This window comes from Tinamus guttatus, unplaced genomic scaffold, assembly GCF_059628265.1.
Source record: "Tinamus guttatus ecotype Peru unplaced genomic scaffold, ASM5962826v1 Tinamus_guttatus_pri_ptg000525l, whole genome shotgun sequence".
Classification (NCBI taxonomy): domain Eukaryota; kingdom Metazoa; phylum Chordata; class Aves; order Tinamiformes; family Tinamidae; genus Tinamus; species Tinamus guttatus.
Window position 1 is genome coordinate 132,950 of NW_028289059.1, and position 24,079 is coordinate 157,028.

General features: G+C 38.5%; 1 protein-coding gene across 1 annotated transcript in view; it reads right to left on the minus strand.

The window, feature by feature from the left end:
• Positions 1–24,079, minus strand: part of LOC148592772 (receptor-type tyrosine-protein phosphatase kappa-like) — a gene marked incomplete at its 3' end in the record, with an annotated part of 189,550 nt that overhangs the window by 123,593 nt on the left and 41,878 nt on the right. The window lies entirely within an intron of this gene.

Sequence of the window (24,079 nt, forward strand, 5' to 3'; positions counted from 1 at the left end):
TTGTTGGAAATAAGACAGGCAGACATGCAGTGAGGTGCTGGAGCAATGATGGCCAAGTATCAGCAACCATGCCATTTGGTTGGCCTAGTATACTGCTTTCAGCTGCCCAGGTCTCCAATGGAAAAATTAGTCTCCTAACTCCTCACTCCTCTAAATTGCCAACAAGATCTGCTTGAAGTCAGAGTGGCCCACCTGCCAAAGGTGCAATAGTGGTAGTCAGTTAACAAGTCCAGCTACAGCTGCCCTGACGCCATCACTGCAACTGAGAATGAAATGGTGCTACCTTAGCTGAAGATTAGTAAGGCCAAAGCAATAGTCTCGTTTGACATATCATCTTACGTTGCTTGTATCCTCCACTAGGTAAAGAAACAACAGATTTAAAGGAAAAAAAAAAAAAAGACCAACTTGGTTAGTGCCTTTGTTTTCAATGAGTCTACAAATATGCTGTGATCTAGCAGGAGATGCACACACAGTACAGTATTCACTGGGTCACATCAATATCTTCTTGGTCCTACACGCTCAGTTTTTTGCCTGTCCACAACATTTTCACAAAGGTAAACAATCATCTTCTGGTGACAGAAATAACATCCCTTAAAATAGGATAAAAAATAGTTACGCTGTGTAGAACTAAATCAAAACTCAGAATTTGTTGTAAGATGCACAAATAATCAATCTCCTACAGTAGCCAACAAGACAGATACAGCTTTTAGCACTGACTTTTTGTTGAACTTCTCAATTTGACATGTCATTTCACAAATACTTAGTGGCCAATGTTCACCACCGATGCACTGCTGTTCTACTTAGGAAGTATATCAAGCCAGTCTACTAATAAGCCTATATACAATAATTACTAAGTAATTTGTTTCAACTGTGAAACATGCTTGTAACAAGCTACAGTTTGCAGTGCCTACAGGAACAGCTCAAGTGAATAGGCCTTGAGAGTCTATACAAGGTCTAATGCTCCAACTTTTTAAACCACTAAGCAATGTTACCCTTAACTATGCAAATTACAGTTATCTATGCTGATGACATCTGCTTGGGTATCGAATCCTAATTTTTTTTTTTAACCCATAGGGTACCAGGAAATCCAGACTGGCAATTATTGCTGACTTGTATTGCAGTTGGCACCTTTTCCTTTCTAGCAATGCTTTTGGGCCTTGTTTGCTGAGTGGTTCCAAAAAACTCTACCAAAACAACCCACATCTGCTCTCTCTCAGCAGGTGTCTCATTTACCACAGCTATCAGCTGAAATTGGATGCAACTTCCCCACACTGCCCAATTCAAAACGCACCATAATTGCCTACACGGCAGGAGCATTGGATCTACCTAGGGATCACTCGTGCTATCTGGACATCTGTTCTTTATCTGTGCTACTCAGCAGCTGAACATCCCCCATTCTGGGCCCACCTACCCTACCCATAGTTAGCTATCACGCAGCTCCGCACTAGGATGAGTGTCATTTCAGAGTACAGATGGCATCTCTACCCCAGCTGCCACTGCTGAGTCATACTGTTCTGCCATGTGCTCACTTCGAAAATACATTAGCTAAAATAGTTGCAAAGATTGAAAGCTCATATGACTTATTGCACCCAGATTTCTTACTGTCGGCTTTGTCACATTGATGCTTGTCAGAGGCAACTAACGTAACAGGGAGAATTAACAGGACACGCTGCTAGAGGTCAAGAGGGCCTTCAGCAACCAAGTTCTTTTTGCTGGTCGCTTTGGGATCCTCATGGGCCATTTGTGCAGGGGTTTCAGGCAGCCACTCTGGTGCAGAGGGGCCGTGCTGGGCCCAGCTGCAAGGCAGGGTTGGCGATTCCCTACCCTGACACAGCAAGCACAACTACAACAGCTTCAGAAAGCAAGCCTCATACAACCCAGAGAGGTCAAGTGCTGATCCAAGGCATTTCTTTTTCAAAGTGGCTGTGACTTCATTTCTGTACACTGATAATTCTAGTAATGAAGTTTTAACCTTGATTACCAGAATTTTTACCTCCCTTCTCATAATCTAACTACCTTAGAAATCTGAAACTATAATGGCTTTTCCCAAATTCAATCCATAAACTGGAAGACTATAAAATCTTGAAGAAGAGGAAGTGTCACAAATGAAAAGGATTAGATTGCTAGTTAATAGGGAATGCACAAAATGAAGTTCATTGACTGCCAGAGCATACGCTTTTAAAATGAAATCTGCTTTCATCCACCATTATACTTCATAAACAAAACATTAGGGTAGATAAGTGCTCTTAACTCATTTAAAAAACATGCAACTTTCCGATCATATTACAATTATGCAATGTAATGGTGATAAAACAAACAAAAAAAGAAAATAGTCTTCACTGACTCTGATTCTTAAAGCAACAACAATTCTACCAAAGCTATTTTGCAACAGCACATATAGGACAACAGCAGGATAGGAAAGGCAGCTAGGACACTCTGAGCTTTAATATGCATCACCTTTCATGAGGCTGGGGAAGCAGGTCTGATTGTGGGCCTTCCTGACCCCCTTAGTCATCTTTATCTTTGAATATAGCATGAGGGAAATGCAAATGAATAGACTCATCTAACACCACCAAAAACAAACATACATTTATGAAGTATTGAAAGACATTTTGAAACAGTTAAGATGGCAGGAGAGAAGAGAGGGGATTATTTTTCATTAGAACAAATATATTTTATTTAAAATGTTAATCCAGAGAGTGTTCAGAAAGTTGTGCATTTTCCTCCCCTCAGGAAAATGCTGACATCTTCATCCTTTGATACACTCACTCGTTTCTTTCACACTTTTAGCTGTAGCAAAACAAAGAACTACAACTACAACTTCAGAAAGTAAGCAAAGCAGGATCTAATTTTAGTTGCTTCCAAATTGCACAGCTGTAAAGGAATTTACAGGAGCCGTAAAGGAAGAGCATGTTTATTCAATCAACATTTTCAGGTCACCTTTAGATCTCCTGGTACCAATTCATATTCCAAACTAATTGCTTGAGGTTTCGTTTCCTTGCCTCTAAAGAGATGATTCATATTTGTAGCTGTAGACCTTGAGCAGTAGGAGAAAAAGAATTTTTTTTTTTTGAAAGTTCAGTTTGTGCTATTCAGAAAAAGTGGCTTCTACTTAAAAAAAAAAAAAAAAAAAAAAACACTTAATGTCAAGTTTTCGAATTTTTCCATCCATTCATCCCACAAATTGCAATTAAAAAATTGTGGTCAATCACACTTCTACATATTTCTATGCAAGACAAACATCATGTGTGGGAGAAAAGGAAAAAATAAAATCCATCAAAGTACCTGTCATTAAGGAGCTATAAATCACATTATCATCTAGCTCTATATAATGAGCAGTGGAAGATAAATTATTTAGATGCCCAGGGATTATGCAGCCCAAACAAGCGCCACCTCATTGAGGACCAAAACTCATCAGTTAACTGTCACAAGGTAGTCACAATTTCGGGTAACCACAAAAATACTTTTGATGTCGACTTCTTACAAATGCACTTTCACAATGTTATTTCATTATGAAAATTAAATTCTTTTACGTTTTTACAAGATGCAGACACTGACACTCTAATATTTAAGCAGTCTTCATCATTTTGGACATATATACTACTTAGCCTATGGCAAGGAGCCTTGAACACTGCTGCTGATGTAAAAAAATTCTGAGAAAGAGAAGATGTCAGCTGAAAAGGAATAAAAAGCGAAGGAAAACCGCACAAATAACACTGTTGTAACACCTTAGGACAGATGTCTGCCTCAGAGTTCTCCTACCACCTGGGGCTGAAATATGTAAAAGCAACGTCAAATAAGCTTTAGATGTTACTCAGGATTAAATACTCACAGTAGGAATAGGTAAGTGTAAATTAATCTACATTTACAAGAACTTCTTAACACAGATTTTTGCTGAGGCAATGAGGTTGTGCACACAGGGCTATTCACACACATTAGGCTTTTAAAGCAGCAGCCCTTCTTAACTCAGGCTCTTAAAATACAAATGGAGGTAGCAAAGGGGGTGCTCTGCTTTATCAGTAGAATTCTTTTTCAAATTAATGACATGTAAAGAAAGCAAGGAGAACTGAAGAATAAATATTCAAATGCTAACGGGCAGCATCCTAGTGAACATGCATTAGATGTTACACCCTTTAAAAAAAAAAAAAAAACTAGCAAAAAGTACCCAAAGCCATCCTGAATTCTCTTTATATAAGTCATCAATACATATCAAAGAGAATGCACATCCAAAAATAAAAATCAATAAATAATATTTTGTATTTGGAATCACCATTGCTAATGACTCGGTGACAAATTACCAAAGATATCCTGTCAAACTTTCAATTCAAGGAGCAAGTTTTCAGCCACTCAGTGCAAAGACATTGCCTAGAGATACCCATTACATAAGGAATAAAAACCTTTAGTCAACTTGAGGCTGACTCATTTACATAGAGAAACTTTAAAGTACTCTTTTGCAAATAATAATAATAATAATAGTCATGCTAATATAAAAAGAAGATCGAATAGCAGGGACATTTCTGCATCAGTTTTGTTAATTAAATGTACAATACCGGGATTAATCAAAACATTAGCAAATACACTTACAGATAATGCACTCAGCAAAACATGAAACACCCAGGGTCTCCGAGTGTGACTTTTTGTAACCCTGACACATGCCACTGCTCGGCCTTTCCCTTCTTCTCCCTCTTTCATTTATAGAATGGGTCAGCAATGAGGCAGAAGCAGCTACTGCTTTTGTGTTCTATGGAAGTTCTCTATTATTTCAGCTTTGTTTTAATAGTAAAAGGCTTGAAACATTTCACCTATTCTCCTTAAAGTACTTTAGGCCGCCTCCTTGTGCTCCATTGTATTTTCATGAGCAGTAAAAACTAGAACAGTTCCAGTCTTCATAGGCTCTTACCGTACCACAAATTGTCATTCTTCAATATTATAGCACTGTGATTATTTAAAAAAAAAATAAAAATCCTCATAGGTTGATTTGTTTTCAAAATCTCTCCTGAGAAATAGGTGGCACTTGGTGCCTGCTTTCCGAGAAGCGAGGGCATTGGCTGGATTAACAATTCATAAACAATCCATCCGAGTCTTGTCTCTGCTCCTCTCCGAACCCACGATACATCATCAGCTTTGCCGCCTTCAACAGCGGCAACAGCTACTTGCGGGGCCGCTGCTGTTACTAATCAGTTTTTCCAGTGGGTCAGAATATTAAACTTCCAGAGATGATGGTCACTGCCACGCTTTGGCTTGTTGTGCCTCAGTGATTTATTACAGCTTCACAGTTTGCTAGCTGAGAAAAATGCAGCACATTGCCAGCTTCAAGATGGTACAAAAACCAGGCCAAAAATATTTTTAAGTTTTCTATTTTTCTAGAATTACATAAAACTACTCTATATTCTGGAGATGCTTATCGTGCTTGGATATCACACAGAAAGTATAAAAACTTTCTGGAACAAGCTGGGAACATGCAACTTCCCCTACGCACATAAGCATCAATATAATCCCCTACTTTATCATCCTTCCTTTTATAACCTAATAAGTCAAAGCAATAATAGTTAAATAAATAAATAAATAATAAAAATGGCCATCATATTACAGACTGCTCAATTCAAAGCCAATTTATTCTACACTTAATATTTCTTTTTGTTTTACTAAACAGAGACAGGAAAGATTTAAAATAGGAAAATGGCTACTGATTCCACCACTTCCCAAATGTCTCCTCCATAACGCACAGTGACAGTAGACCGCAAAACTTAGATTGCAAAACTGTAGAAAATGCCTCCAATTTGATTTTCTTCTTCCAAATGTAGCCTCTGTGCTTGCCTTTCATCTTATGAGTCTATATGCTAATAATTCTCTTTTTCCATCGACAACGTACTCTACAATCAGCACAAATTCAAAACAGAGCGCTCTAGTCCCCGAAGTTTATTCTGGCCTACAAACTAAATGTGCATGTTTGGAGTGGCATGTTGGAGAAACCTTTCTCCATCAGGCACAAACATCAAACTTTCCCTTTATTAATACACAGAGACGTGCTGCCATCATCATGCAACCGTCCCAGTTACTGCATCCTGGGCAGCAAACACAAGCACAATCCTGGTTCCTCCAAGTGGGCTCCTTATTAACCACCTCTCAGAGGACAAAGTTGCAGCTGGCACTGAAGCCACACGGACAGCAGGCAAGTGCCTCCCTCTAGGCTATTCACCAGGGCAGGTCGCTTGATGCAACAACACCAGGTTAAACCTGTTGTCAGGGTCACCAAACACCGTACCTGAGTGTATCTACACTGGGCAGAAAAGGACTCTGGTTGCCCAGGCTTCAAGCAGACCTGGAGCCCCAGCAATGCTGTGAGCCAGAGAAAAGCTTTGCAATTATATTAATGTGGTGGCCAGCCCCAGATAATAAGTCAATCCCAGCCAATCTCTTCTCTCTAAGAACATTAAAGAAAAATGTCAACAAAAAACCATGAAGCTTTCTCAGTACCAGGACTTGAGCATCTTTATCCTTTCCCTTTCAGCAGGAGACTCAAAGACTTCAGGTCTGAGTCATAAAACATTCCTCTGCAGTTTATCGCTTCAGGGACAAAAGAAAATGATTCTCATCTAGCAAAAGGCCATCATAATATGGAAAAAAAAGCCTGGATTTACACTGGAAATAGCATCAGTGGGAAGAACTAAACCCTGATATCCCATATTCTGAATATTCTAATATGAGTTAAATACAAGCAGATTTATGAATAAATCTTGTCTGAACAGTTTTTGACATCTGACCTAAAATTAATATACAATTTAAGACAACTAAGACTAAATTTAGTAGTAGCTAAATGCATCAAATAGACTTCATCTTCTACATTCCGCAGTGTTCCTCAAATTACCACTCTCAAATTTGTGGGAAAGATCTTTTTCACACCTACAAATCATCCTGACCTTCAAGAAGGCGTGCTTGACAACAACATGCTGTACTGAAACAAGAGAAAAAATATATATGCAAAGCTGTTTTAAATGTACAGTTGCATGTGAAAGGCTCCAAGTAAAACAAGAAATTTTCTAATGAGCTTAATAAGCAGTAGGCAGTGCAAAACAGCAGGACAGTTTGGGGGCATTTTTACTTAATTGTTTCCGCAGTAAATTGGCTAGACAAAGCAGCATTATTTTGGAGGGGGGGCAAGGAAGGAAGGAGAGAGAGCATGATGTACAATAGTGCTCCAGCCAGTCTTAAAACCAGTTAAAAAATTCTCAATGTATACACTCCCACAGGCAAAATAATCCATTTTAAACGCCCTGCGAACAAATGGAAGAAGTGACATACAAGCTGCTCCTTCTCTTGGCATCAGCCAGAGATTACAAAACAAAGCCCTGGCTGTAGCTTCACGAAAAGAAAGAGATGAGAGACTCCTATGAGCATCAACAAAAAATTCCAATGAGGCTGTAAAGAACCAAAAGACAAAAATCACCTGAACACTTAAAGCACAAAGAAATAAGCCAGGAAAGGAAGGCAGGAGAGATAGGATATGAGTGACAGCTCTTTCCACAAAAGAATTCAATTAAAAGATTAATAACGCCTTGTTGGCGACAGAAAAATATGAAGCATATAATTTCTGGCCTTCACCATGATTTTTGAGAGCTGCCTTCCCATGTTGCTTCTGGTATTTCTTATATAGCATATCTAGAATAGCAGCACCTAAGAAAGACCGTCTAAAGTAGAGTCCGCACAGCTGACAGCGTCCAGTCTGAAGTACTGTCAAATACAAGTCTCACAGCAGATTTTTTCAGAGCAAAGCAAAGCAAAGGCCGCTGTTTCTAAGCAGAGCAAAGGCTGCTTTTCCAGCGGCTCCTCGAATTTCAAAGTGGTGTAGGATACGATAGCCATGGCTTAAAGGCTGCAGAAAGGACACAGAAAAAGAGTTTGTTTATTCAAAAGTTTTCTTCTGTCAAAACACTCTGAAAATAATTATTACATCAATTCATAATCAAAGTCCACTATCTCCATCTCTGTAATTACATTATGTGTTTGAAGCTTTCCACTACATTTAATTGCAAGTCCTTCCACTAGGTAATTCTGATCTTCCTGGATGAAGGAGCCCTCCCTTGCTATTTTCATTTGTAAGTAAACTGAGCATCCTTCCTATAAGTGCAGGGATCCAGCAAAAGAAATTCAGATAAAGGCAATACTAACAAAATTTACCTATGGAGGTTATATACCGTTCTAAAAGGATAACTGCCTTCACGTGTCAAATCTCTACATTGTAACTGTGCACACTTTGGGTTTTCCACACCTGACATATTGCTGCATCCAGAGAAGATGGAGTCAAATCATCATACGATAGCATGGCCAATAAGAAAGGACAAATTCTAGATACGTCCATTGCAGCAGAAGTCATCACCCGTGCTAAAATGCTCACAAATGCGAACGCCGAATGGGAACCACAGCAGACTTTTCTTTAATTGTTTATTTTATACAGAGTTTTGCCAAACTCTGATTCCAGAATAAAGCATGCTCAGTATTTAGCATCACAAGTTAAACTCTTCCCATAAGATTCTTCTGCAATAAGTCTCCTTGTTACACATATGCATATAAATCAACTTTATATCAATGTTTCACATTATGTTAATGCTATTTTTTAAACTTATGAAGCACAAAAATCTGACTTTCTAGCTATTTTAATAAAGCTTCAAATCAAGCTTTTAGAACAGCTTCAATTCTTTATTACAATTCTGTTTGTTTCACATACATACATATTCTTCATTTTAAGATGACAAAAGACTTAGTGAAAGTACCTAATTACTGCAATACTGAATTTTCTCTCTCATATAGCTTTAGGGTGGATAGCTATATGCATCATGTTTTTATGGCATTATGACAGGTGTATTTTTTCTTTAGTATCCACTCCAGGCTACTGAAACTGGTTTGCACGTATTCGTTTATGGATACAGAGATATAATCTCTTAATAATATCAACAGGTAACACCTTTTGTTTCCAGTGCTATAGGTAGATACTCCTTTCTAAAAAGCCAAAACTTTACATGACTAGAAAACTTAAACATCAACCTTAATATCTTTCTATAGAAAGTCATGTTTTTGCTGATCAATACATGTGGCCTGCCTATAGCTGGCCATGGCAGATGTAATCACTTTAGAGCACAGACTCAAAGCACACAGGAAATCCAAAAACTGGCAACAAACATTTCACTTCTAAAACCAGCATGATCTTTTAAGTCCACCTGTGAAACAAATGCTCAACTAAAAGTCAAACGCAAAAAGATAACCTTAGTTTAAAAGAAAAAAAAAAAAAAGTTAAATTTCAAGGGTCATTTTTCTCCATCCCCTTCAGAGCAGGCTGCAATGGTTCAAGGAGACAGGTTGCCCGAAGGAGTACAAATGCACTCCTATCTATCACTAACATTTTTTGCAAAGCCAGCCTTCTTATCAGCATGACTAGAAGCTATGTTGAAAGAGTCACGTTGTGTTGGCTCTGGGATAAACTAGCCAAAGGGAGAGGTAGGGTTACACACACAGCACAGCCTGGGTTACAACCTACAGCTCATTAAAGGGCTACTGAGCACATTTAGATCAATTCACAGGGAAGGGATGAAAATGGATGTCTTATGAAGGCATTATATTTCCTTACTGAACTATTTTAAATTCAATCTTGCACTACTGCCAGTACAGGTCTAAGTCAAGCCTATTCAGCCTGGATTTTTTTTTTTTTTGAAAAGTCTCTCAGCAATGATTCCTGACAACTTTAGCAATGACATAAAGCAACAAGAAAAGAAAGGAAGTGTTCAGTGACTTAGCACATAAGGTGTTTGCTTCCGTAACGAAGACCCTCTCAAAAATGAGGTACTACCAGTTCTTACTGCTGGCAACTGGTATTTCTTCTTCTAGTTCTAAGTAGTAAAATAGAGCATGGACATGTGCTGAAAGACAAAAACAGGCAAGCCCAGAGCCAAAGACCAGGGTTTGCCAAGAACCAACACATGGCAAAGCTGGACCCCTGAAGGATGCTGAAAAACCGTGTTTGCAGGTGCATGTGAGCAAGATTAAGATCTGTATTATACATCATACTAGCATCAAAAGACTAACTAAAGGTAACAACTGAATAACAACACTGAGTTCACTGGCAGAGGACTTACAGCTGGTACAGCTACCTGGCGTTGCAGGTATGACTGTAACAGCCAGGGGACAGATGTGTGGAGAGCTGCATTCTGCGCAACGGAGGCAGTTCAGCAAAAGGGAAGGAAGAGAGTTCCAGATCTGCCGCACTCATTCATTCATTGATTGACTACTGCATTTGTGAGGCACTAATTTCAGTAATTAGGGTGTGAAGTCCATTAATACACCATCCATTAAATAACGATTTGTTACTCTAATGGCTAACTGGAAAAAAAGAAAGATTTATTGTGGAAGGCATTCAAATTCAAGTCAGCATCAATACAGAGCGAGAATACTAGTGTGCTGCTTATTCAAAGTATAGTTTATCGCATACGCTTAATATGTAATGATTCCCGCACACTTTTCTCTCATACTTCATGCCAACTGGTATTTCAAACCCCAGATGTGCACTAACACCAGACACAGCTACTTTGCAAAGCCCAGCGCTGTCTTCAAGCACTTAGGACAAGTTTTATAAAACATCTGAAGATGACAAAATTCCTTTGTGGGCATTTTAAGTAGTCAACCAACATTTCAAAGAATCTTATCAAAAAGTGCTCAAAAGCAGTCTGTACAGATGTTCAGTAATCATGACAGATTTTTGTGTCTTCATGCATGCTATATTATAGATAAGAATTGGCATGAACAAATCAAGTAAAATCAAAGCCAATAAACATTAACATTTTGGCTAAGTCTGTTTCTTGCACTAAGCTACTGACACCACAACACCAGCGTGATTCGGATTCTAAAGGATACCTAAACCGTCCAAAGATCTGTTGCCCATCCTCTCTGGAGCAGCTCTGTCAAACCTTTTCCCCACAGTCCCACGTGTCACCACTGCCAGCTCCCTAGTGCAAGGCAGGGAACAGGCCACAGAAAGGGGCTGTTTTTGTGCATGAATTATCAACGTTCGGCTTTTAAAATTTTACTCTAAAGAGTAGTTAGGAAAAAACAAAAACAAAAACAAAAACAAAGGAGCAGCTAAGTCAGCCAGCTGTCTCTAAACAAATTAACTGCCATCAGGTAAAATCTACCTTGGGCTCCCATAGAATGAATGGAAATCTTCCAATTTTATACACAATCATGCCCTCATAGACTGCGTATTTTCTTTTCAATAGACTAGCAAAGAAAGCCCTGACAAAGGACATCCTCCAACACACATCTGCAGCAAAGAAATCCTAACAAAAAGAAAAATACGAGGGGAATGTATTATAAAAAAAAAAAGAAAAAAAAAAGAAGAAAAAGAAAGAAAGATAGAAAAAAGGTAGACAAGAATAGTTGCTCCACAATTCTCAAGTTTAAAAAAAAAACTATCATGATCCGTTTAACTATCGTGGAAAGAAAAGCGAATCCCAGGATGATCCCCTGCTGCTAAAAGGAAAGCTGAACTAGAAACATGCCTAGAAAAAATTTCACCCTTAATTTGTCTAGTAAAGGATATCTGACTGATTTAACTTCAATACGCAAGAAGGTTTGAGATCACCTTTTCCAGTTAGTTCAGTCCTTACGAATGACGCACAAAAACAAACAACAACAAAACTATCATTACAGCTCAGAATGAAATTAAGATAAATATTATCAACTCCAGATCATACTAGATCAAGTCTGTGCACCTGCTTTCCCTATCCCAATAAGGAGATTACAGAAGGGCACAGCAAGCTGGTGTCACATAATCATGATTACACGCGATGAGAGTAACTGATTTCTCAAAGGTGTGTGCAAGCCTTTCCTAAGCTGAAATAGGAACTACAGGTTCATTTCACCATGTATGCTCTTCATCTTTGGCCTGTATGAGATTAACATAATCCACCTTTATATATGCACACCCTAAGACACCATCCTTTAAGAGAAGGAATATAGATTATATATGAGCTGTACTTCTTCCACACCATGTAAGAGAAAGTCACTTGGTGAGTATTTTTTTCCTAATATAGAAAGTATTCATAATTTTTGTTGCAAAATGAATCTTAAATGACAACATGATTAAGCACTTAATATATTATATGACTACTTTATAATAACAAGCAAGAACAGCTGCTACTCTGAGAGCAAGGGTGAAGTAGACAAAAAGAAGAAATCTGAGAAAGTAGTACAGAGCAAAGATACATGTCTAGAGAGCACAGGAGGAAATGGAGGAAAAGAGTACGAAATATCAAGAGTTATTTGTGGCTTGTCAGGAAACACAGAACAAAGCCATGAACTGCAAGTGTGGACAGAGGAAAGGAGAAAGGGAAAGAAGACACAACACAGAGGCTTTTAGTCTGCATAAAATGAGAGTGTTTTGTTCAATGCTGCCTTAAAACACAGAGTTTAAACAAACAAAAAAATATTGTGGATATTATGGCTCAAATTAAGCCATGCTGAGGCATCCTTATTTTTGTACATGAAGAAACAATACTTTTTGCAAGCTAACATCACCAATGTGAATTCAGACCAATTGGGTTTTATATGACCTGTGGCATTTTCAGAAAAGACAACAAACTTAAAATAATCTTAAAAGCTCATCATAATTTAAAGTCCATTAATTTGAAAGCTTTGCAACACAGGCAGCATAGATTTTTTTCACTATTCCAGTAGTGTTAAATACAAAGCTATCAAGCATTATTTTTCACTTCTAATATACTTAAGCATATATTTTCAATTCAAAATCAACTGGGAGTAAACACTCACAAACTGCAATAGGAAAATGTTATTGAGGACATTAAATACCCAAAAGGAAATTATAAATTTTATATAGTAAGTCCATCAAAATACCCTTTTCTTTCTTTATCTAGAAAATCACCTTTGTTTTGAAAATGGCATTTCTTCTTCAAATCTTTCAATTTCCCTATCAAAAATTCTTTTTTGATTCAGGTCTGCAAACCTTTTGCCTACCACACTTAGTTCCACAAAACCCCAAATCCAAATTACTGAATACACATACAATATTTTATATGTGTAGCACTTTTAATTAAAGCTTGCAACCATGGAAGGTGGCACTATTCCAGTCACGTGGAGGCTGTCAAGCTGAAGTGCTGAGAAAGCTTTAATACATACAACAAGTAGTAGAAGGCTGATGTGTTTGGGACAGAAAAATAAATTGTCAGCCCATCTGCTTAAATGTAGTTGCGCTTCAAATTAACTAAATTACAAGGTTTGAAATTCACAATGTTTCATGTCCCTGAAGCTACTTTTTCCCTTCTCCCCATCAACTGTAATATCTGGTGCAACTTGCAAGGAACCAAACGCAAGATCTCTCACAGTAAGATCTTAAAGAGAGATCTTGTGTTGCCTAACACACAGGACTATATATCCTACACAGTGACAGAATTGTAGAAAACTGGAGGGAAATTTTTTGAAGTGACCCAAAATGGCTTAAAAGTTTACAAATCCACTTAATCTGTCACAGTCACTATTATACAAAGTTTTACTTCAGGTATAGCCATTCCACAGTAAAAATAGTATGTAACATAAATGTTTTCTAAACAAATTAATGTGAAAACTTCACACATTTTGGCCAGAGAGAACAGATTAAACTATGCAAAGAGTCCCAAATGGACAGGCATTTTGCAGCCTCCATCTTCACCGAGCTCTTACTCCGTGTGTTCTCCTTAGCAGGATGCTCTATGCAGAAGCCCCTATGCTGTGAACCAAGGGGCTGACTATATGCTCACATTTAATTCAAGGCTGTGAAATCACATAGCCATAAGCAAAGATCCAGTCTACTGTGTGCTGCATTGTAAACTGTGACCTGAATATATCTTGATATCCTACATCTCAGTACTCTATAAGCGTCCACACTGCTGGTCACAGAATCGTTAAGGTTGGAAGGGACCTCTAGAGATCATCTAGTCTAATCCCCCTGCTCCAGCAGGGACACCTACAGGCACAGGGTGGCATCCAGACAGGTTTGGAAGATCTCCAGAGAAGGAGACTCCACAACCTCTCTGGGCAGCCTGTTCCAGGGCGCTCTCACCCTCACAGTAAAGAAGTCCTTTCTTGGTCCTGTCTTTGGGCTTTATATTTCAAAAATGTGCAAAGGAAAAAATGTGGAGGTGGTGAAGAGCAGGCAGCCATTTAACTGCATCTTCACAATTTTAATACTCTTACCTTCCCAGTGTCACAACACACACTGCTTCAGCTGCTGCTGCGCAATCCCAGGACTGAGCTGAACAGACAGTAATTCATAATACAATGAAGACACCCAAAATGAATTAGATAAAAATCAAAGAACAATACAAAAACTGGTAGTGCCATGGCTTTATCACAAGAAAACCCAGAGTGCTCTGGCAGCTCCTGCACAGCCAGCCTCGTTAGAGGACGGCCTCATTAGCACCAGAATGGCTGCTGTTTGAACCAGCAACACCTACAGAAGCGTAACTCAGTTCATACTGGACAATGACAGAGAGGCAGGAGAAAATGGAAGAAACCCTACCCTAGGAAAGCAGTTTCTAAGGCATCACAGAAGCTGCTCCCCATTATCACAGTGAGGGCTCTAGATCACAGACAAGAGAGTCTTCCATTGTCGCTACTTTTACAAAGAATCCTGCAAAACGGTTTCCAGGAGAGAGTTCTTGCAGCTCCTGCTTCAGATGTGAACTGATGTGACCCAATCACCTGTCCTCTTTGTCCTCATTTGTACTCTTCCCACTTATCTCCCAGCTGTGCTATTCAGAAGAGGAGGACAGAGCTAGGGAATAAAACTAAAATTCACCTTCAGGTAGCAACATGCATAAAAAGTTTCCTTGCTGGTCTCAAGAGAGCCGTGTAATTTTAAATTCAGTGTTTCCCTGAAATATTTTGACTGAATGCAAATTGATGGAAGAAAACATACCATTGGGTGCACTACAACATTAACCACCTGCATGTGGAGGTTCACAGACATTAAAATTTAAACTCTCAACAGTGATAAGACAAAAATCACTGAAATTTTTAAGTGTCTTCAAGAATTCCATGGAACAACATTTCTGTTACCAGTCATTTCTAAACATGACCCAATGATTACCATTTTTTTAATCATAAGATACATAACTGTTTTCATGCCTTAATTTAAGGATTACCTTCCGAGCTCTGAAATGACTTCTGTTTAACTACCTGAAGCAATAAAGCATTAACAGCTATCAGTCCAGAACATCCATGCTCACCACCGATGCTATGTTTTTCAGTGGATGGCCTTGCTGTCTTGCCCACTTCCTTCCACTAAATAAAACTGTTTTATATAGTTAAGTGGTAAAATAGCTACTTATTGTTCTTCAATAAGTCTTGAGAAAGAAAAGACATATTTGGCACATGTAGATATGCAGGTTCACATATGGAAGGCTTCTTTAAAATTCTTCATCTCCTAAAGCACCCATTAATCCTCTTTTCATACACCATTCTTAGGCGATGGCACGGACATGAATGACAAGACTCCACTTTACCAGCAGACTGAATGCGTTTATTCAGAGCAGAGGTATCACGTATAAGAACAAGAATGAGCTTAAAAATCGCGGTTGTCATAGATACTGTCACCCCACTGACAATAACTGAGGAGATTTGGGGAATTTTTGAAGAGCGTTTTGGACATTTTTGTTGGTTTTTTTTTTTTTTTTTTGGAAAATATCTAGGGACAACTTAATATAATTTGCTTTTCAAATTTGAATTCCGAATTTCAACCAGCTCTAAAATTTTCACATCTAGAACAGTGATTAGCATAAATACAACAGCCAGAGATTTTCAGTTTCAGCAAGCTTTTAGAGCAGTATCGATACGGTGAAGAGATTTGAAAAATTATATGAGAATTAGTATCATAATTTGGAGGTAGATAACATGTACTCTCATGGGTGGACTACTACTGATCAGCAATTAGATCCAAGTAAGACAAAGTTCTAAGAAAATATCAGGGCAATGCTCAAGAAGACTCAAAGAAAAGCAAATCAAATTTAAGGATCTGTTAGAAACAAAATGAAGATCGAGAGAACATCTCTCCTACAAAACCCAAATCTGCCCACATCTGCCCATATCATGTGCAGTTCCAGCCCTTCATCTACAAAAAACAGGGTCAACATAAAAGTGCATACCCTCTCTTAGATAAGAGCTACAAGACAACAGTTAAAGCCAATGGTGTCAGGCCCAAAAATCAGAGGAGGTTCTCTAATCCACAGGAAGTAACCTGCAAAACTCCAAAGTATGCCATGACCATTAACTGACCATTGCGCATGCACCACGGAAATTAAACAAGTTCACTGAGAAGAAAGTCACAGAACCTTACATAGATATGAACACATAGAATACCTAGAAACCACATATAATTCCAGACAGCCATGAACTGAAAATAACTAGAATCTAAGAGAATACTGGGGCAAGAGGCGAGTAAAAACAGCTTTTCTCACTCTTGACTAGCTCTTACTCTTTGCTGAGCAACAGCTTTCAGTAACTGTTAAAGATAACCTTTGGGCAAGCCAGACCTATGGCTTGACATACTGCAGTCATTGCCTCATTCCTTGCATACACAGCTCTGCTCTGGGGTTTTCCTGCTTGTAAGAAACATTCCTGTCTAAAGCTTGTCCAGAAGCAGGCTATCAAATTCCTACCACTAAACTCTAGGAGCAGATAAGATACTACCATCATAATAGGAAGGAGACAGCCATATCCCTGTAGTTGCTCTCAAGGAAACCAGCTTTCTGGGCCAGTCACAAATGTCCCAGGCAAATGTCATGCTCCAGCTCTTAAAGTGACCAGAGAGCTCAGATAACCGTCTTGCTTCCCCAAATCAAGCAAACCCAACACACCAACGTCAGTAAGAGGCACATGGGGCACTGAAGAAATATCCTTATCTTGATCAGTAGGAAATTACATTTTCTATTGTTAAATTTAAAACAAGGCTGAGGTGGTTGAGTGTTGCACAAATCACTGAAATTATGGTCACTTAAAGAAGTCCAACCCTATACCGAAAACATTGCTTCTCCCTTGCATTCATATGCGTATTGGTTTAAGATGCAGAGCAATCGGTATGAGCCAATTTTAGATAGAAATATTTAGTAACATTTTCTCCCCTGCTTTTACAAATTGTTCTGAAAATGTGCCAGAAAAAAAACTACATAGAGAACTTTTAACTGTTCAACTCAGTTTACATTGCAGTGAAATGTTATTTGAAAAGACCTTTAAGAAATTCTGAATAATTAGGAACCTTCATTTCCATTTTGCCACAGTAAGGAGAGGGGGAGGAAGAATCTCCAATAGATTCTCACCTCTTATTCTAATAGTTTTTAATATATTTCAAGACAGCACTGATGTGCTTGGACAATTCCAGGAGTTTCAAAATTAAGGGAGGTTTTTGTTTGTTTAAGTCCTTAGAATTGTCAATGAAGTATCTATGTATTTATAATTTAAAATTCTCTTATTTGTTGAGCCGACTTAAATACCATCTCACATTGCTGTTATCTCTTGCCACTTCATTCACTGTCTCATTTCTGTTAATAAGATAAATCAACAGATGGAATAAAAGCCTTAAATTTTTTTTTGTACAGTGAAAAAGAGAGAATGCGTTTAGTTTTGAAAAATAGAAGATGATATAAAAGCCAATATGAACAGCGCAAACTGCATTCACAACATGAGCATGTGCAATGCTGTGCTTCAAAGCCAGTTTCACAGAAATCTGTCTCTAGCTAAGAATAGCAAAATCATCACTGTAAACTAAACAGTCATTCAAACAGAGCTTACTATCTTACTCTCTCTACCTGTCAGACTTACCTAAAATAAAATATTTGGAAAAAGAGAGAGAGCTTATTCTATAATGATTAACGAAAGATTAACTAATAGAGGGAATTGCTACAAACCACCTGGTCAGATAAGACCTCCTACAGACAGCTGGAGTTAGTCGCATCTTCACAGGCCCTGGTCCTCACAGGGGCCTTTTCTGCTGGAGAGCACCAGAGTAAGCCACAAGCAGTCGGGGAGGTTCCTGGAGAGCACTGATGGTAGCTTCCGGATACAGATGATGGAGGAGTCAAAAGGAGAGCTGTGCTGCTGGACCTTGTAGTGACAAACAAGGAAGGCTAGTGGGAGATGCAAAGGTCGGGGGCAGCATTGGCTGCAGCAACTGTCAAGTGATGGAGTTCTGGATCCTGTGAGGAGAAAGTAGAGCGAGAAGTAGGATAGCAACCTTGCATTTCAGGAAAGCAAATTTTGGCCTCCTCAGGGACCTGCTTGGAAGAATCCCCTGGGATAAGATCCTAGAAGGAAGAGGGGGTCCAAGAAAGCTGGTAGATACTCAAGGACAACCTCCTCCAAGCTCAAGTGGTCCATGCCAGTGAGCAAGAAGTCCAGCAAAGAAAGCAGGAGACTTGCATGGATGAACAAGGAGATGGAACTGTTCAGCCTCGAGAAAACTGAGGTGGCGGAGGGAAGGTTCTTATCAATGTGTGTAAGTACATGAAGGGAGACTATAAAGAAGATGGGGCCAGCCTCTTCTCAGTGGTGACCAGCAATAGGATGAGAGGCAATGGCTGCAGACCAAAGCTCTAGAAGTTCCACCTGAACATGAGGAAATCTTCTTTACTCCGAGGGTGACAGCACAGAATAGACTGTCCAGAGAGACTGCGGAGTCTCCTTCTCTGGAGATATCCAAAACCTGTCTAGACACAATCCTGGACAAACCACGCCAGGGTGACTCTGCTTGAGCAGAGTGGGTTAGAGCCTCGATGGGTCCATTCCAGATTCAACAGCTTCAGCATTCTGTGGAAAATGGAGTGGACTGTCACAAACACAAATCTTGATTAAATCTGTACAGGCACTTCCGCAAGTTTAAAATGGTCTTAGCTCAAGCATAAAACACTTGTCTAAATTAAGTTCATGAAAGCTTTTTAGTATTAAAATTAAAACATGCAAGGTTAAAGCACTTTATTGTTTGTTCAGCCTGATACTAACACACATTCATTTAAGTGACAAACTTCTCCTTGTCAAGAACTAAGAATGTTTTAAGATTTCCATAAATAGGTATATCCATTTACAAGTCACTGTTAAAAGTTCCTAAGGAAATTCTGACATCCTGCCATTCACTAGAGATGACTGAAAGCTGAATGCAGAATTAGCAAGGACAACAGAAGTGATTTGAAGAGAAGTTCAAATTTCTGTGTTATGAAGACAGGATGATACTTCACCCAAGTGCTTGCAAGTGTAGAGCATTCTTTCATAATTTCTGCTGGTAAAACCAATGCTATACACATGTTCTGTCATACACATGTTCCTTCTCCCTCTCAAGCCAAACTTCCTTGTAATCGCTTTTATACTCGCTCTTAAAATATGGTCTCTGTAAATATCATTGCTTTTCTTTTTCCTCCTGATTCAGGCTTTTCATTCTCTTTTCCAGACCTCCTCATCTACGGGTCACCCTCTTTTTCATCATCTCAGGAAATATGTTCCCTCAGCTCTCAGCATTCCCAACATTTTGGCTAAAAGATCATTGTCTTTATACTCTTTCTTCAAAGCTTCCAGAAGAACGCATCTCATGAAGAGACCCCCTCAGTTGTTTTCAATGCATCAGGACTCCCAGAGATGAACCACATTATTTTCACCATCATTTCAAGTGAAATGTTTAGAAACTATGAAGAGTAGATAAGTTCTTTACCCCACAACTGGTTCGTCATCTATTTTTAAAATAGACCAGAGGCTGCATTGAAAGTTTATATTATATCTAACTCCTAAAAAAGTGTCTGCATCAAGGATGGTAGATTGGCATTAACATTTTTGGTTTGTTTGTTTTTGTTTCAGAGAACTTAAACTTCAGATCTGGCTATGGGGGAGGAGCATTAGATGGGAAGAAATTTTTTCTTTTGGAAAACATGAATTGGTTTTTAAGACTAAAAAAAAATTTTAAAGTGAATTAAGTGTTTTAAAATCAGGGTTATTCTAACAGCTCATACCATTTGGCCCTTGGAAAAATTTTCAAACCTCCATCCAAGATTACAGTCAGCTGGTGTTTTCCAGCTTTTAAGGCAAACATGTGATGGGCACTGTTACTGCACTTAAAGTATCTTAAAGTTAAAGTATCTTTAACTGCAAAAATGGTAGTGTGATTATACATCATCACCATGTTCAAAAGGGAAGGGAAAAAAGACTCAACAACTTGGAGAATTAAGCAGTGATAGCTATATCAAAACAATAAGTAGTATCACCTTTGTTACCAACCAACGTGGACACATAACCTAAATGGAAACATGAGCTACTAAAAGAATATGTGGTCTTTAACTATTGTATATGCAAGCTTCCCAGGGAGAGGTTCCAGGGTAGAGCTCTTGCCACTAACAGTCTATTTATTTTCTATTTATTTTCATAATGCAATCTCTTTATTTAAAGATAAAAATAAATTCAACTAACTTGGGGATTGCCCTTCAGTATCTCAAAACCCATATTACAAGGTATTATCCATGAAGTGACTTGTCTTTTTCAAATCACAACCTCAGTGCTTGTTCTGCAAAAGCTGACAGTTGGTTTCATATTTGTGCCACTGTGGAGAAACAGAAAGCAGAACAGATGAAGCTGAGGACAGTGCTTAAACCTTGAAAATTTGCCAGTTTCTTTCTTTTCTTTTTCTTCTTTTCTTCCCTTTTTTTTTTTTTTTTTTTTCTTTAGGTTCATCGAAGCTTTTATGCTAAATAAAATTAAATAAAAATAAAAATAAAAGAATAAAATGGAAAATAAAAAAAGAATAAAAATAAATAAAATGTTATTGTAAAGTATATACTCTGATCTGCAAGACATTTACTCTGCGTAATGAGACAAGAGGTCAAGTCAGATCCCATATTGTGCCCAGAGGGCTGGAAATCAGAACACACATTTCTGATAATGGCAGATCTATTTGGTATGAAACCAAATAGAAATGCAATCAAGTAAGCATTATAGTTACTAGAGAAAGATAAATATTTAATTTAGCCTTTGGTGCAGCTTCAGTTTTCTAGAGGAATAATCTTTATATTCCCTCATTAAACATGACTACAGTTGCTCTCTGCTCTAGCTCTTATTGATAAGGAGGCAACATACTGCATACCTCACCAGCCATAAATTCTTTGGGATAGTTGAGATTATACATATATGCACACACATACACACGTATTTTTTTTTCTTTTTCTTTTTTTTCTCTTTTTTTTTGCCTTCCTATTGCCTCCCGTCTCAGTCTTCAAGATTCAGGTTCAGATCTTCTAAATAGTTTTGAATAGTTTCATGGAAAAGAGAAAAATACCGAAAAAAGTCAAGAAAAATTCAAAGAAGAACCTGTCATTCTACCATTTCTAAAGGAGTGGTGAAAGAGTATACGGAGAGCTTTAAGAAAATCTAAGAAAAGATAGTTTCTGGTGGATTATGAATTTCCTACCCAAATCCCAACCACAGCATGAAAGTCTCTTTCAGAAATAGGATTTAAGAGAGCTTTCAAAAAGTCTCATTGAGACTTTGATACACATCTCTGAACACAATAAATACTCCAAGGAAGAAGAACACCATTCTTATTCCTTTCTCCTTCCTCTCTTTCTATGTATGGTTTAATTCTACAGACTTTCTTTGAGAAGTATGAGTCAGTATAAGAATAGTGTAAGAATTTTGTAATCTTCTTCGATTATCCTCGGGTGTTCCTATGTATCACACCCGAGCAGCCTTTATAGCCCGCTCTGGGGGGCTGGCAGCCTGAGCCACTGTTACCCAAAAGCAAGTTCTATCTGCAGAATAGCGTTGAGACAAGGAAATAGACAGATGACATTAGACTACAGAAATAGGCTTCAGCTCAAACCTTACCAATTTGCCAATACTTAGAACTAGCTGAAGATTGTGCAGTAAATTTGCCAAGAGGTTTCACCCACTTGTGTGTGTCCATTGCATGTTTTTATGAGTGGCAAGTCCTGTAATAATGGTTATCTGCCAAAAGAAAATATTAAACCCTTGCATTCCTACCCATTACTCTGGATGATGCTCATGATGTGAGGAAAAGAGGAGGAAAAAAAAATACAATGACATCATGAAAATCATTTTTAGTACCATGTTTCTCAACCACTATAGATGGAAAGACTAACCTTTTTTAAAGAAGAGTATCCCTCAAAATCTGTATTTTTTGCTACCTTAACGGTGTTCATCTACATCTAAATACCAATTAGGATAAAAAGCTTTTACATTCATTTCTTATTTTTATTCCTCCCCTTTTCATTGCTTCCACATAAGAAAACACACATGTACAGCCTTCAGAGAAGGAGGTTTATAAACATTTGGTGGACTATCTTCTGGGGTCATTTACATCACAAGCTGAATAAAAAATTATTCCAGTAGACACATCCAAAACAAAAATTTCAGGTACAAATACTGTGCAGGGGCAAGGATTGGGAGGAAAAAACAAACTCTTATTGAGATTCAAGTGTTAAAAACAGGGCACAGATTCCTAAGAACAACAGGAGAAACGAAGTATCTCTGAAGACTAGCAGAAGCTACCACAACTAAAACAGAGAACAGCCTCTTACATGGAAAATATATATGTATATTCATATATTTTCATAGATATGTGTATGCGTGTATATGCAAGAAATTCTTTAAAGCACTGAGTTTTGTTAAACTTTCAACTCAGCTTCTCTGTGCTTTTTGTAAAAGATATTTGAGATGCCTTTCTATGAGACCACCCTAAAATCAGAGTTAACGAAATCACTGCTCGCTGATCTAGGATCAAATGATCATCTGGCCTTGAAAAGGAGTGCCTTGCTTAATGCCTGTTTACAAGCGAGAAAGTGAATCTGACAACTTAGAAGCAAAAGCAAAGCTGAACCTTGATGAAATGTGGCTACATTTTCTCTCCACGTGACCCTTCTTTCCCTCTTACTGTTGCCATTCTTTCATTCTTTAGGTTTTTTTTTTTTCCAAGTTAGATGAAGTTTTCTTTTTGAAGATGTGTAGGTCATAAGAAGTAGTCGGCCAAATTTTCATCTCATTTGTTCCATTAACTCGCTTCCGACTTCCCTCATGCACTGCACCCCCCCCTCCTTTTTTTTTTTTTTTTTTTTTATATCCTGCTCAAAAGGTAAGGGAGCAGAAAGGGAAGTGCAAAATGAGTGAGTTTAGAACCCAGAACAGGCATCAATGTCAGCTCGCTGAGAGCTGGTCACAGAGGCTGTGAAGCAGCAGAACCAAGCAATATTTCCCTGATCATCACTACTGCAAGGCAATACCATCCCTGTTAGCCAAGGAGAATTCCTGGATTTGATTCCTTCACTCTTCCAGATGTGCTTGATAAAAATGTCAAAAAGTAGTTCAACAAAATATTTTTCCCTAAAGAGCTGCTAAATAAAGAAAAACAGAGAGAAAAGGATTGCAATTTGAAATGAACCATTATAATCATACATTTCATACATTTGTATGAATACATGAATTTGTGTAACTATATCTAGGCCTTGCCAATTTCAAAAAACAAAAACAACAACAACAAAAAAGACTCATTTTCCACCACCCACAACTACTTCCTTTTATCTTAACAGCAGAGCAGTTCTTCACCGCTGTAGGCTAATTACGCCATCTGTTTAGCCCCAGTACAGTAACACTACGACATAGCACATTAACTCCTTAACTTTCCCACATGGAACTGCCTTGTGCTGCCCTCCAACTCCTTCAGACTCCCAAAGACAGGCTGGGCAGGAGGAAGGGAAATCGGCTGCATGTTACTTGTATTGCCTCTCCCTCCACTACATCTCCGCCTGCCAGGCTTCACAGGGATTGAAGCAACCTGACAACTTCCCTCCACCTCACCTCGGTACTACAGTGCCAGTTGTCGGGATAAGCCACGAAAAGCGTCAATCACAAGCCCATACACAGACAGGGAGGAAGAGTCTATGCAAGTCTGCAGCACTTGTCATATCGTGTAAGCCAGCTCTCTCCACAGCGGTCAAAGAGATCACCAAACCTAAAGCTGGAGCCTTCCCTAGGAATAAAAGATGCCTAGCTTTGTGTT